This window comes from Lissotriton vulgaris, chromosome 7 (genome assembly GCF_964263255.1).
Source record: "Lissotriton vulgaris chromosome 7, aLisVul1.2, whole genome shotgun sequence".
NCBI lineage: Eukaryota > Metazoa > Chordata > Amphibia > Caudata > Salamandridae > Lissotriton > Lissotriton vulgaris.
The window spans coordinates 1,339,454,791-1,339,470,521 of NC_141695.1; the positions used below are offsets into that span (position 1 = coordinate 1,339,454,791).

General features: G+C 49.7%; 1 long non-coding RNA gene across 1 annotated transcript in view; it reads right to left on the reverse strand.

Moving 5' to 3' along the window:
* Positions 1-15,731, reverse strand: part of LOC147703650 (uncharacterized) — a 1,357,299-nt gene that overhangs the window by 988,963 nt on the left and 352,605 nt on the right. The window contains exon 4 of the long non-coding RNA XR_015297375.1: positions 10,074-10,109. This is a non-coding gene — a long non-coding RNA (uncharacterized LOC147703650). The remainder of the gene's footprint in view (positions 1-10,073; positions 10,110-15,731) is intronic.

The following is a 15,731-nucleotide window of genomic DNA, read 5'->3' on the forward strand; positions in this document are numbered from 1 at the left end:
GGTCAGCCCTTAGAGCACACAGCAAGGCAATCTTCCTTCAGTTCTCCAGCAGTCCTTCTTCCAGCAGAGGTTCCTCTTGATTGTAGAATCTGATTTTCTGTTGTCAGGGGTCCTTCTCTTATACCCCAAAAAGTCTTTGAAGTCATTGTGCAAGTGGGTCCTGAGCCTGGTCTAAACCAATTCGGGTGTTGCTGGAGCCCCTGGGCTTCCTGTCTTCCTTCTTTCTTTCAGTATCAGGGACAGAGGTGACAGTCGCCCAGCCGGAGGTGGAGCCAGCATTGTGGTCAGGCAGGCACAGCCCTAGTCACTCCCAGGTGCTATCTCCTCCCACTTCCTTGGCAGTAGATGCAGCCTTTCATCCACGGGCTGACTCAGACAACCTCCTGGGGGCTCTGCAGCCCCTGTCACCCTCAAACCGGTCAGTCAATCCACAAGCAGTCCCAGGCACACAGAAAGGTTAGACAAGAGAACAGACACTTTCTAAAAGTACTATTCTCAAACACAGAATTTAAAAACTATTTTTCCTAAAAGAGGTGTTATTAAATTCTGAGTTCAGGGATATCAATCACTTATGTCCCATCTTGTTCCTATGGGAAGATAGACTGGTATCCATTTGGACCAGCCTCCCCGATGTTAATCTATGGAGCAAGATAACCTTGGAGCAGCGAGTACACAAAATGGCTGCTGCTCACTACCGGAGCATGTTACCTGCACTAGTACATGCTCTACCCTACCCATACACTGCACCCTGCCCAGGGGGGTACCTTGAGCCTTCCCTAGGGGTGACTGATGTGCACAGACAGGGAAGGGTTAGGCCCAGCCAGTGGGGACACTGGCCATGCGGACATGGCAGTCCACTGACTGCACACACGCACTGCGCTGGCAGGCCTGAGACACCATTTTAGGGCTACCTATGTGGGTGTCGCAATCTGCGCTGCAGGCCCACTAGCAGCATCTGTCATCACTAGCCCTGGCACACACAGTGCACTTTACTAGGGACTTCATGGTGATACAAATATGCCAATCAGGTATACCCAATCAATATGACAATTTACATAGGGAGCACTTACACTCTGGCACTGATCAGCAGTGACAGAGTGTCCAAAGCATCTAAACCAGCAAAAACGAAATCCAGCACAGCATAAAAAATAAAGGAGGCAGAGGCAAAAAGATGGGGGAAAACCACGCCAAGGGTGTCAGGTCTAACACTATATCTACAGCAAAGGGTGATTACACCACCTTGCCCCAGCTGTGTTACCAGCCACTTGTGTCTGTTAAGATGGCCAGCCAGGGGTGGCATAATACATGCTGCAGCCCTTGGTAGGCCTTGGGTGCACTTATGCCCCGGGTACCTATGGTACACTGTACAATGACTTATAAGAGTGACCAAATACCAATTGGTAAATGCACCTAAAGTACATGTGTGTCAATTTAGAGAGAGAACAGCTAGGCTGTGGGTCTGATTAGCAGGCCCACAGCCAGGGAAAGTCCTAAACCAGTGAAGCAAGAAGCAAAAATCTGGGGTGACCATAGGATTGCAGACCCTACTCTCCTACACCCAGCATCACAAAATGGATGCTGCTGCCACAGACACAAGTCTGACCGCCTGCTGCTGGGGGGAACTCCAGCAAGGGAGGCCTGGACAACAGGTTTCCTGTCGAGGGAGGTGCTAGCACCTCCCCAGACAGCCTGTAGTGTATTGGGGCTGGGTGGGTTGAATGGAAAGATGTTTTTCCAGACACTGCCTGGGGCACACAAGGTGCTCCATGCATAGCCCGGTTCACACCAGTTGCTGGGCATTCCAGCCCCGCTCTGGAGGGAAACTGGACAAAGGGAAAGGGGTGTAACCACCCCCTTCCCAGGTCCACCCATAGGAGAGACCTAGCAGGTAATCCAGCCCATATTTTTAGTATAAAGATAGGAGCTGTGTCCACAGATTTAGATTATCCTGGAACGAAACTCTGATACAAAACTCTTGGACCTTCGACGTTCTATTCTGACTAGAAGACTGAAGACATCTCCCTTGTGGTCAAGGAGTGACCACCCTGTGCAAACAGGCACCACCAGTAACTTACCTGTTTGCTTTAGCCGGCTGGAGACGGCTGGAATGCCAGAAACCAGTCCTGGGAAGCTTGATTCCGGTCCAGGGAAGACATGGCTTGGCAGTTCGGGCTGGACTGTTCCCATGAGGCGCAGGGTCAGACTGATTTGCATATGGCCATGTCTGAACTGGGGTGGCGGAGTGAGCTAAAGAACGGTGATGGATTAAACCCAGATCAGTTGACTGGGGGTGAGTGTTTTCTATTGTCAATGCTCCGTCCATCACCCCCTTTGGTTTTTCTTTGTTCACCCTAAGTTGGCAGGGCATGCTCAGACATGAGTCCCTTGCTCACTTTGCCACTGGATTCAAGCAAGCCCGGCTGAAGATGGCTGGAATGCCAGAAACCGGACCTGGGAAGCTTCATTCCGGTCCAGGGAAGACATGGCTTGGCAGTTCGGGCTGGACTGTTCCCATGAGGCACAGGGTCAGACTGATTTGCATATGGCCATGTCTGAACTTGGGTGGCGGAGTGAGCTAAAGAACGGTGATGGATTAAACCCAGATCAGTTGACTGGGGGTGAGTGTTTGTATTGTCAACGCTCCGTCCATCACCCCCTTTGGTTTTTCTTTGTTCACCACCAGTAACTTGCCAGTCTGCTTTGTCGACACTCCTGCCGGAACCCGAAGACTCAGCAACACAGGAACTAGACTTTCAGACATCTCTGACTCCGACCCAAATCCACAGCAAAGCTGGGACCTGTGGCGGACACGAGAGACGTGGGACCGGACACCCTGGACATCCTGCATTTTGCTAACAGTGCAACTACCGAGGCACCCTCGCAGTTGTGCTTTGGGGTACAAGAAGCCCCAGACCCGAGCGCCATTTGCACCGAAGTTCAGCCCTCCACACTCCACGAGTGCCACGTGGGGCCCGCTCTTGCATTTCAGCTCAATGCATCTTCCCGGTTGCTAGCCCACTGGCTAGTGAGCCCCCTGAAGACAAACCTTTGAAAACAAACAGCTTTCCTGGTTGCTCCAGGCTTGCTCCAGCTTCCCTGCAAAGGAGAAGCTCCTCAGACCTTACTGGTCTGACCCGAAGCCAATCTTTACTTCCTGCGTGGATTGTGTTTGCCAAGGCTTGTTGGGTCCAAGCTAAATACCGACACTGCAGTCAACTAGATCTTTTGTGGGACAACTTGAATCCAGCTCCTGGTCATCGTAGACGCCTTTTGGTCCTCGTGGCTGCAGAGACAAGCTTCACCTCTTCACCTGAGATCATCGCAACATCGCCTGGTTCCTTCCTAATTCCTTCCTGGTCACTGGCTAGTGACCCAGACTCTGTCCCCTCTGCTTTCAGGTTCTTCACTTCTTTGATCCACCCTTGGATCCACCCGGACACTCTTCCACTGGCCGCCTGCAGCACTTCTTTTTCAGATCTCCATTGAAATCATCGACAAAACCCGACACGAAAAGACACCTATGCACCCGGCTTCCCTGGGTGAGGTAACTCGAGTACTCCGGTGCTCGCGTTGGTATTGACTCTCCAAGTGTCCTAGTTTAATGGGGTTTTGTCGTAGTCCATCTGGAAGTGCCCTTAAACAGTAAATTTGTAACTTCTTTGTTCTCCATTATAAGTCAATACAAACTCGCGACTGTGTTTAGACACTGCACGTGTCTCCCGTGGGTCTCCTACTTCCTAACCTTTGGTTGTCTAGTGTAGCCCCAGCGATTTCCTAGGCCTTAGGCCTATTCACTATTTCTGAAGTGGTTCTTATACCACTTACTTAGTATATGGTTTGTGAGGCCCCTAGGGCAAAACTGTATTTGTGCAACTTATCGTATGCTAATTGAGTAATTTGTGATTTTCTTCGATCTCTGACCTCATGAAGAGTTCAGAGGGGTTGTGTTAGAAATAAATACATATATATTTGATATATACCTTGCGTGGTGTCCTTCCAATTGGTATTCAAGGGATTATAATTGGTAAAACAGCTTGCTTCACATGCTCTCTGAAGTCTTAGCCTAAGACTGCTGATCCACGCTACCGCTAGGATAGCTTGTCTATAAGGTTGACTTTACAACCACCATTAATAAGGGTCGTTTAGACTGGTGTAAGGTGCCCACTAAAATAGTGGACATCATATGCCAGGCTAACTTCTCACAAGATACCCCAGCAATACCAACCCCGGTGGTGGGTATGCGAACCAAGATCACACCAGAAAGCCCTGGAGAACGGAACGGCCGAAAAAGCCATCTCTCCGGACTTGGCTGTCCAGGCAGTAGTGTCTAGCAAACGTGTGCAGCGAGGCCCACGTAGCTGACTGACAGATGTCCTGCTAGGGGACCTCCCCAACCCAGGGCAGTAGGAGCCGCTGTGGCCCGAGTGGAATGGGCCCTCAGTCCAACAGGGGGCTCCTTTTTAGCCAAGGAGTAACAGACCTTGATGCACAACACGACCCACCAAGAGATGGTCCGTTTGTGCACCGCCCGTCCCTTCTTCGCGCCCACGTAACCAACAAAGAGCTGGTCGTCCACCTGGAACTGCAGTGTGCGATCAAGGTAGAAGGAGAGCGCACGTTTTGAGTACAGACAGTGGAGCCTCTCTTCCTCTTTCGAGGGATGCGGAGGCGGAAAGAAGGTGGGCAAGGTGATGGACTGCCCGATGTGAAAGGCTGTAACCACCTTGGGCAGGAAAGAAGGACGCGTTCTTAAAACTACTTTGTCCGGATGGACAGAAAGGAAAGGAGGCTTAGAAGATAGAGCCTGGAGCTCACTCACTCTCCTGGCAGAGGTGATGGCAACCAGGAATGCAGTCTTAAGAGATAGAAGACGAAGAGGGCAATTGTGAAGTGGCTCCAAATGAGTGCACATCAGATAGGTTAGAACAAGATTCAAGTAACACTGAGGCATCACGAAAGGGACAGGAGGAAACATGTGTGTGATGCCCTTCAAGAATCTATTTACAACAGGGTACTTGAAAAGAGAAGGCTGATCAGGAAGCCTCAAGAAGGCAGAAATGGCAGAGAGGTAGCCCTCAAGACTGCCCAGAGCAGAACCCTACTGGGCAGGAGAAAGAAGAAAGAGGAGAACCTCTGAAAGGGGGGCAGAGAGAGGATCCACAACCTTTGCTTTGCACCATGCCACAAATGTGTTCCACCTGCAGGCGTATACCGATTTCGTGGAGGGGCGCCTGGCTGCCAGAATCACATCACAGAGTTCAGGAGGCAAGTAAATGGCCATAAGTGCCGCTGCTCAATCTCCACGCACGGAGGTGGAGGCTGGACAGGTTCGGGTGGAGGACCGTCCCCTGCTGCTACGACAGAAGGTCCTCCTGAAGAGGCAGACAAATCAGGGGATCGACTGACATGCTGAGAAGCTCGGGATACCAAAACCTTCCTGCCCAGTCCGGAGCCACAAGGATGACTTGGGCCTGGTCGTGCCTGATCTTCTTCAGCACTCTGGGCAGAAATGGTATAGGCAGAAAGGCGTACAACAGACCGCAGCTCCACTCGCGATGAAAAGCGTCTCCAAGCGAGTGCCGCCTTGGAAATTCCAACGCGCAGAACTGAAGACAATGTGCATTCTCTTCGGTGGCGAATAGATCTAACCAAGGCTCTCCCCAATGCTGAAAGAGGCCTTGCGCCACGTCCGAGATCAGACGCCATTCGTGATCCATCATGCACCGACGGCTGAGTTCGCCGCCCTGACGTTCAGGGAACCTGCCAGGTGTTGAACCACCAGGGTGATGCCCTGGCATTCCAGCCATGTCCAGAGGCGCAGAGCCTCCTGACAAAGGGTCCACAACCCCACCCCTCCTTGTTTGTTGCAGTACCACATGGCGGTGGTGTTGTACATGAACACCTGCACTACAGTACTCGGACAGAGGGAAGGAATGCCTTCATGCAAGCCGGATTGCCTGCAGCTCCAGAAGGTTGATGTGGAGCCGGGACTCCACCAGAGACCAGAGGCCTTTGATCTCCCTCTCCCCCATGTGCCCCCCCATCCCAGGAGGGACGCATCCATCACCACTACGTGCTCCGGTTGGGGTAGGGAGAGAGATCTGCCGCTGACCCAATCACGGTTCGTGAGCCACCACTGCAAATGTCTCGCAGTGCCCTCTGAGATCCAGATGTGGTCGGACAGGTTGCCCTGATGCTGGGCCCACTGAAGCTTCAGGTCCCACTGCAGAGCCCGCATCCGCCACCTGGCGTGATGCACCAGAAGGATGCAGGAGGTCATCAGCCCCAGAAGCCGCAGCGTCAACCTGACTGAGACTCGGGATAAAGGCTGAAAGATCAGAATCAGAGCCTGAATATCCCGAACCCGCTGTTGGGGAGGGTAAACCCGAAACTGAGCCGAGTCCAGAACCACTCCGATGAAGAGGAGCTTCTGAGAGGGGCACAGGTGTGACTTTGGCACATTGATGGAGAACCCCAGCAGGTGCAGGAGGTCGGCGTAGTCTGGAGGTGGCTGACGACTGTCTGGGGCGAGCCCGCCTTCAACAACAAGTCGTCGAGATAGGAGAAGACTGAGACCCCTGATCTGCGCAGATGAGCTGCGACCACCGCCAACACTTTCGTGAACACCCGTGGAGTGCTGGTAAGGTCGAAGGGGAGCGCAGTAAACTGAAAGTGCTCCACGCCTACTGTGAACCGCAGGTAACGCCGGTGGGCCGGCAGGACAGGGATGTGGAAATACGCGTCCTGCAACCAGAAAAGAGTGTACTTCAAAACTGAGAAGTGCTAGTAGATAGCCATTTTATTTTTCAAATTTCATATAAAAGGTACAATAAATTTTAGACCTTGTTAGATATGATAAGCGCCAAAGAAATTATTTGTGACAAAGAAATGAAATGAGGATACAGCACAGGATAAAAATATCAAACAGCCAATCAAAAGTCAACCATGTCACAGTCATACCACAAACATTCATACATTCATACCGGAATACTTCACACAAACTGGAGGGTAGATACACCAGAAGGGTAAGTAATGGGCCTGCTGTGAAGCTTTAAGAAATTCACTTTCAAAACAATAATAGTTCCATTGTGACTTTTCCCTACCTAACATGGCCGACACCAGCCTGACTACAGCATGTTTTCAACCTACAACCGTTCCGGTTACCCTTATATGTTTTCTCCACATCTGTGCGTGAAACTCTCGAGCCCGTTTTTATTACTCTTATTATTTGTTTTTTAACTTCACTCGTGAACACATTTCATATGTTTCCGTCACTGTGCACAGTCTTTCGTTTATGTCACGGGACTAATTTGGTCCGTTATTTATGTTTGTTTTTCCCACACTTCGACACTGCTTGCCTGTGAGCCCATAACGGTCACAGAACGCCGAACACTTTTCGGGTAAGGATTTTTCTTTGCACCTTTGGTTCGTTTTACTAACCACTTCATTTGTATGCACACAGGACGCGGCTTACACATGAGATTCGACTGTCTCTTCGATTCACTTTCCCACAAATAAGGCACATTGTTTCTTTCTGTTTTTTTCTGTTCCTCAAGCTCGCCTTCGGTGTCACCTCGGTTGCTCACGATTCTAATGCACTTTTCGCGAATTCTTCTCAAGCTCACCTAGTTTCTTAAAATCACTGACTTCTTTTGGCGGAACTTCAGTTACTCACTTCATATGGGTGTGTCTTTTCCATATTCATACCTCACCAGACATCTATGATCCACGATTTATATTGAGTTACGTTTGTCACTCACTCAGTAAGATTATGTTTCCATCCAATCGAGGGAAGGGTCCCCTTTCTAAACAAATGTATATTTCCTTCACAGACACACCTTATTCCCTGATGAAGGGACGTTGGTCCCGAAATGCATAGGGATTCTGGTTTACAAATTCGTCTGCGACGCGCAATGAATTGAATCTCGCCATTCAGTCTATATGAATATGAATATATGACTTTAATTTGGATTAAAGAAATTAGCATTGAACCATTTGGATTGTTGAACTCGCATATGTACTTTTGCCGAAAATACTGAGGTAATCACCTCCATAGGAGCACCTTCAGGATCAGTGTTGGAAGCCCCCACACTCCCTCCCCACTACTATTTGCCCTGTATATAGAGTCATTTTTGTGCACATTAAAGAACTGCATATCGATTAAATCATTGGAAGTGGGCACTATTAATCTTAAAATCACGGCCTACGCCGATGATATCGCAGCCAATCCAAATGAAGCAATAATAAACATCAGGGAAGAAGCAGAAAAATTTGGTAGAGTTGCAGGGTACCAATTAAATACTGACAAAACTCAAGTGCTTCCAACAGCTGGAATCCATTACTCTAATGTTGGCTTATGTACTACTGTAACCTATCTGGAGGTAAAATTAGCCGCAAATATCAATTCAATTATTAATTTAAACTATGAACCTCTCCTAAAAGAAACTTTCAAACTACAAAAAAATTGGCATAGGCTCCCCATAGGATTGATAGGTAGATGCAATCTGATAAAAATTAAAATCTGACCCAAATTTTTATTTTTATGTCGTTCTGTTCCTTTGAAAATCCCTAATTCATTTTTTTAAAAACTTGAGGGTGCTTTTAGCAACTTTATCTGGGGCTACAAAAAACCAAGGAGGTCGATTGAGTTGCTTAAAGCTAGTTTTGAGCAAGGCGGACTGGGTTTCCCAGATTTTAAACTCTACTTTTGGGCCTCCTTTACGGATCGGTTTCGGAACCTGCTCAGTCTAGGCGAGAACGACTCTATATTCACACTTCTATATGGAATCAGAGATCCAAACTTTTACAAAAGAGTTAAATGTAAGACTATAAAAGATATTGTACATATCTGGCAGGCAATGGCTATAAGGTGTAAACTACAGATATTTCATAAATATTATCCAATATGGGGAAATCCAGCTCTCCCTGATGTGTTTCAAGATCGAGCAGGCAAATTTTGGGCAACTTATGGAATAACTAGCTTGGGCGATTTATATAATGATAAATAGCTCAAGCTATTTAAAGATTTACAGTTAGTTTATAAACTCCCAGATCACTTTTTGTTCAAATATATGCAGATTAAAAATTATCTTGCGCCAAATGTGGGAGCTAATGAAATTAAACAATCAGACATTTGGGATTGCATTTATTGAGGGAAGACTAAATCAGTTATTGGTTTAATGTATGCTCAATTTTACAGCTTTAGGACAGAGGGCAGCGAAAAACTGGCGGGACATTGGACACAAACATTGGGAATTAATGTAACACCGAGAATGGTCGAACAGGTTTTATGTAATGTCAAGGATTCAGTTCATTCTGTTAGCTTGCAGGTACAGCAGTTACGCATCACTTGTGGGTTATATTACACCCCGGCTAGAATAGTTAAGTGGGCCCAGGGCTAAGGCAAACTGTCCAAAATGCGGGCTCTATGCGGCCAATTTGAAACATATGTACAAGAATGCCCAAAATTAAGGGGATATTGAAACAACATCGAAAAAATATTACATCTTAAATTAGGATTTGGTCAACCGATCACAGATCTTGAAATTATGCTGGGATATAAAGATAATTCCCCAGCAATAGCGCGCCTTTTTACAATTCTGATTGCTGCAGCTAGGTTGGCGGTTGCCAGGGTATGGATCTCTGATACACCTTCTGTGGCAGGAGATTGGTGGAGAATTATTAGGGATATCTATGGTCTAGAAGCTGCTCTTGCGAAGGCAAGGGGAATTGGATCAATGGTTAAGTTAGAGAGGCTATGGGGACAATTGGCGATGGATGGAATGTAATATGATTTATTCAAAAAAGCAGTAATATGCCCTCCTAAAAAAAAAGGAAAAAGCTTCTCTGTATACAACATGTTACTTAAAGGTTTTTTTTACTTTGTTTATCGTATATATATTTTATCACTCCACACATAGAAGCAAATTAATCAAATGAAATGTTTATCAATGTGATTTTCTGTATGTTGTTCAAAATGATTCTAAAATCTAAATTAATGTATATTGGATAAAATTGCCTTTGATGATGATGAATAAAACAAAAAAAAAAAAAGGAAATAGAGACTTTCCTACCTGGACGAGGAGGGGGTTGAGGAAATTTCTCGACTACTGAAAAAAGGGAAAATGACTAATTATTTATATGAAATTTTCCACAAGCAAACACGAAGACAAAGAGTTTACCTGGGGAACAATTAAGTGCACTGAAGCAAGGGAAAATAGGAATTTGTAGCTCTTTCCAGAATTGAGCTATGATGCCCTCTAGTCTGGTTATGCTGGTAGCTGATTACAATTGAGAAGTTCGAAACCTTCTCCAACAGAAATTCCTCCCAAGAAAAAAATAGGGGTTATCTAAAGGCTTTAATTGTCGGATATAAAGGCTGTGGTTACCAAAACATGTGAAGGGAGTGGTCTTTGACCTATGGACTAGGCAGGTTATTAAAACACACAGGAGCTTATTTACAAGCCCCTCGCGACACCGGTGCACCACTTTTTGTGACACACCAGTGGCGCAGCCTGCTGCCCCATATTTACAAGGACTAATAAAGCCACCCTGCCCGGCTTTTCATGTCCTTGTAAATATGGCACCATTACATGCAACACTTTTTGTGAAAGGGACATGCCATGGGTTTTGCTGTGGGTGTTCCCGCACAACACCCATGGCTTCTGCTACATTTCCAGATTTACGAGAAGAACAAATTACTTACCTCCGGTAACGCTTTATCTGGTGGATACAGTATCTGCGTGTGGATTCCTGACCTTGTGAATATCCCCCTGCGTCAGCAACGTTCAGAAAATTCTTTTGTAGCACGCCGGCGTGGACGACGTCATTGGAGCACGGCATCGCGTGTGACTCCGACTGATGTCACTGACTCCTTATTAGGCCTACGTCGGCGTAATGACATCAGTTCCGCCCTTTTTTCCGTGCCTTCGAGGCACCCGGACGGACCAATGACAGTAGATATATACATATACAGTGTACACAATACATAATAATCAAGATAACACACATAGTGTGAAGACAATGCATGAAAAACACAATATATATACAAATATATATATATATATATATATATATCCTGATTCAACTCTCAACGCCAACATCCATACGGCGTCCACAAAAAACGAGAGAGACAGACTCTTTTCAAATTCAGCAGCCGCTGAGATTCTTTATTTTTTCAATTATTCCAAGTGCATTACCGTGCCTAACCAAACGTGTTTCGCCGTACCTGACGCCTTGCTCGCTGTATATATATACATTTAAACATTGCCATAAACTTAGATATAGAAGAGTGGACAACGGGGAGGTGGGTGGGTCAGTGAGGAATCCACAGACAGATACTGTATCCATCAGAAAAACCGTTACCGAAGGTAAGTAACTTGTTGTTCTGATGGATACATCTGCCAGTGGATTCCTCACCTTGTGAATAGATTCCACAGCAGTCTCCACTCCTGGAGGAGGGTGTCCACTCTCCTATACCAGAAAATCCTGGAGGACTGAACGTGCAAAATGGCCGTCCCTCCTCACTTCGGCATCCAAGCAGTAATGCTTCGCGAAAGTGTGGAGGGAAGCCCAAGTTGCCGCTCTACAAATGTCCTCTACAGGAACACCCCTAGACAAAGCAGATGTTGATGACTTTGTTCTGGTAGAATGAGCTCTTATACCCTCTGGAGGTTCCTTACCCGCCAGGGGGTAGCGGATCTTAATGCACAGGATAATCCATCTCGAAAGTGTGCGCTTGTTCACAGCCTTTCCTTTCTTGCAGCCAGCAAATCCAACAAAGAGCTGGTCATCCACTGTAATTTCTCTGGATCTGTCCAGATAGAAGCTCATTGCTCTCTTAGGATCCAGGCGATGAAGTCTCTCCTCCTCCTTGGAAGGGTGAGGGGGAGGATAGAAGGTAGGGAGGGTAATTGACTGTCCTAGATGGAAGGGCGTTACCACCTTAGGCAGAAAAGCAGCCAAGGTCCTGAGAACCATTCGTTCAGCATGAAGGTCAAGAATGGGGGCTTTGAACTAAGAGCTTGAAGCTCCCCTACCCTCCTTGCCGAGGTAATGACAATCAGGAAGACCGTCTTAAAAGATAAAAGTCTCAAGGGACAGTTATGTAAAGGTTCAAAAGGAGAACCCATCAGAAAAGTAAGCACCAAATTCAAGTCCCATTGAGGCACAATAAAGGGAGTAGGAGGAAATGTATTTGTTAGACCCTTTAGAAACCTTAAAACAACAGGAGATTTAAACAAGGACAGCCGATCCGGCAGACAGAGAAATGCCGACAAGGCTGAAGGATAACCTTTGACTGTAGCTACAGCAAACCCTTGCTGAGCTAGGAAAAGAGCAAACTGAAGTATATTAGACAAACGAGCCTTCAAAGGGTCAATGGATTTCTCTCCCCACCAAGTAACATATTTAGGCCATCTGCAAGAATAGATTGACTTAGTGGAGTCACGCCTAGCCGATAGGATGACATCCACCACATCATGTGGGAGAGAAAAGGAATTCAGGTTGCCCCTTCAATCTCCAGGCATGAAGGTGTAAGGGCTGGAGATGGGGGTGTAGAACCTGCCCCTCCATCTGAAAGAGGAGATCTGCCCTGAGAGGGAGACAGAGTGGCGGGCACGAGGAGAGGTGGAGATCTGTGTACCACACCCTTCTTGGCCAATTCGGGGCAACCAATATGATTTGGGCCCGGTCCTGAAGAATCTTCCTCAGAACCCGAGGAATCATGGGTATGGGAGGAAACACGTAAAGGAGTCTTGTGTCCCAATTCAACTGAAACGCGTCCCCCAAAGCTCCCTGTATTGGATAATGGAGACTGCAGAATGACGGGCAGTGAGCATTCTCGCGAGTGGCGAACAGGTCCACCTGAGGAGTTCCCCACGTTCGAAAGACGTAACAAACTACCTCTTTATGGAGCCTCCACTCATGGTCAGCTGAGAACTGCCGACTGAGACTGTCTGCATGAGCGTTCAGACCTCCGGCCAGATGATTTGCCATCAGACAAATCTGATGGTCCTGAACCCAGGACCTGAGACGCAGAGCCTCTCTGCAGAGACACTGCGACCCTACTCCTCCCTGCTTGTTGACATACCACATCGCGGTGGTGTTGTCCGTCAGGACTTGAACCGACCGACTGAGAAGGGAAGGGAGGAAGCGTTGAGCGCCAGACTTATCGCCCTCAATTCTAGAAGGTTGTTATGAAGCATCCTTTCCCCTGGAGACCAAAGACCCTTGATCTCCAGATCCCCCAGATGAACACCCCACCCTCGGGTGGATGCATCCGTTATCATCGTGGCCACCGATGGAGACAGATGAAAGGACTTTCCTTGAGACAGACTGCCTTCCACGCTCAACCAAGACAGATCCGCTGCAGTTTCTCTGGAGATCCTGATTGACTCCCTGAGATCTCCATTGTGCTGATACCACTGCCTGCGGAGACACCACTGGAGTGCACTCATGTGCCAGCGAGCATGGTTGACCAACAGAATGCAGTAAGCTATCAGACCGAGCAGACGAAGGACCTTCAGGACTGGAACGACCGCTCCATTGTAAAATAAAGGAATCATTTCCTGTACGGGGCGTGGCTTAGCAAGCCACGATGGCGGCTGCGGTCTGCTAGGGCTCTGCAGACAGGCGGTCCAGAAGTCCGGTTCTCCTCATCACCTGGGGGACACAAACACCCTCCCGGGCGGCGGAACCCCGGCGGCACCGGGGGAACACAGACAGCAGTGGCGCCCAGCGCTGTAAGGGCTACAATAGTGCCGACACCAGCTAGCGGACCCGGGCACAAGACGGCGGCGACCCGCTCCTGACCGGGGCGGGCATCGGAGACGCGGTCCGCCCGGTCGCCCTTGAACTGCGGGTGCACCCGGCGGGTGCACAAGGCTGGGACAGGCCATTAAGCGGTCTCCCACATCCACTGGCAACTTCACGCTGAGCCGGCGTGAGGCCGGAGTCACAACGGGGCCGGCGGCGGTGGCCGGGCAGCAAGGGGCATCGCCGCGAGGCAGCGGATCATCATCGTTAGGGCCGGAGGCGGCCCCCAACCCAGCACAATCTCTGGCCCCGGAGAGAATAAGCGGGGACATTATCCACGGAGGCTCGGCGATCGGCAGGGATTTCCGCGCTTGCACCTGCCTGACTCTGACATGGCGGCCGCGGGGCGGTGACGCCGGAGCGGCCAGCCCTTCCAACGGACCTGAGGGATAGACACCCGAGGGTGAGTGCCGCTCGTCGCTGGCTTCCCCGCGCCCCCCCCCACAAGACCCCCCGCTGGCCTGGATTCAGCAAGCGTGGGCCGGCCACCAACTCCCCACTGCCTGACCTCAAGATGGTGGCCGAGGCCCAGTGACCAGGACAGAGCCCGAGCCAGCCTCCTGCCGTGCCACAGCGGGTGAAAACAGCAGGTGCTCTTAGGACGTACACCACCAGGCTGGGACTGGATTGCTCTTGGGGGGGGGGGACTTCTTGTGTGCACGGATGCGCTGGACAGAACAGAAGTACAGTGGCGTGCTGTGGACCCCACTTGATCGGCACGGCAGGCGGTGCGGCGGGTTGGCCCCCGCTGGGGCGCAGGAGACCTCCGGGCGCATTACGCCCCCTACCGGTAAAAGGCGGTAAGTCACAAGGCCGCTACCCGGGGGCGAGACACCTCGACTACACCCCCGTGTCCGAAGCAACATAGTGTGGGAACGACACCTGGGGTCAACACCATGGGGAAGCCGAGGGCCACACAGCAAACGTCGGTCCCTGAAACTGTGCCAGAAAACCAACCCCGCACCAGCGCCCTCACTATAACGGCCGCATCACTGCCGGACCGTACTATCTCCAAAAAGCTGGACCGGGTCCTGGCGGCCATAGAACTTTCCAGGGCCTCCATGGAAGAGCACCTGGGCACTCTAACCACAGACATTAAACTCATCTGCGACGATCAACGGAAGCTCGCCGACAGGGTGAGGGAGGGTGAGAGGTCTCTTGTGGATATGCAGCCAACCCTGAAAACACAGCAGCAAACGCTTCAGACAGCCATGGATCGCTAGACGACAGTGGAGGAACGGGTGGATGATTTGGAGGGACGCTCCGGGAGCTGTAACATTTGCATGCTGGGACTTCCGGAGGGGGTCGAGGGCGCACACCCCTTCGAATACGTGGCGGCCTGGATGAAGTCCTTCACTCCAACCAAGGACCGCACTGCCTTCTTCTCATTAGAACGAGCCCACCGGGTCCCAACTGGGAAACCGCCACCCGGCAATGCCCCTCACCCTCGGGTCGCGAAATTCCTTCACTTTCAGGATCGTGACGCGGTGTTGAGGGCAGCTAGACGTGCAGGCCCCCTGCAGGTCGAAAACCAGCACGTCATGATTTTCCCGGACTACGCCAAGGCGATGCAAAATCTCAGGGCGTCCTTCCTGGAGGTGAAACGTCGCCTACGGGCGAATAACATTCAGTATTCTCTGCTATTTCCAGCCCCCCTAAAAGTCATCCATGCCGGCTCCACACACTTCTTTTCCACGGCGGCGGAGACAAGCGGTTGGGCAGAACGCCACTGCACGCAGGGCTCGGACACGGCCATGCCCCAAAAACGTAGTCACAGGACACCACGCAACAGGAAACGAGCCTCGCACCCAACGCAACCGCATGGACAAGAGACCTGGAGGGACCCAGCTAGGCGTCAGGAGGTCGAATCCCTGGACCTGAAATAGCTCATGCAGGAGCGCCGAAAGGCCCTTCAG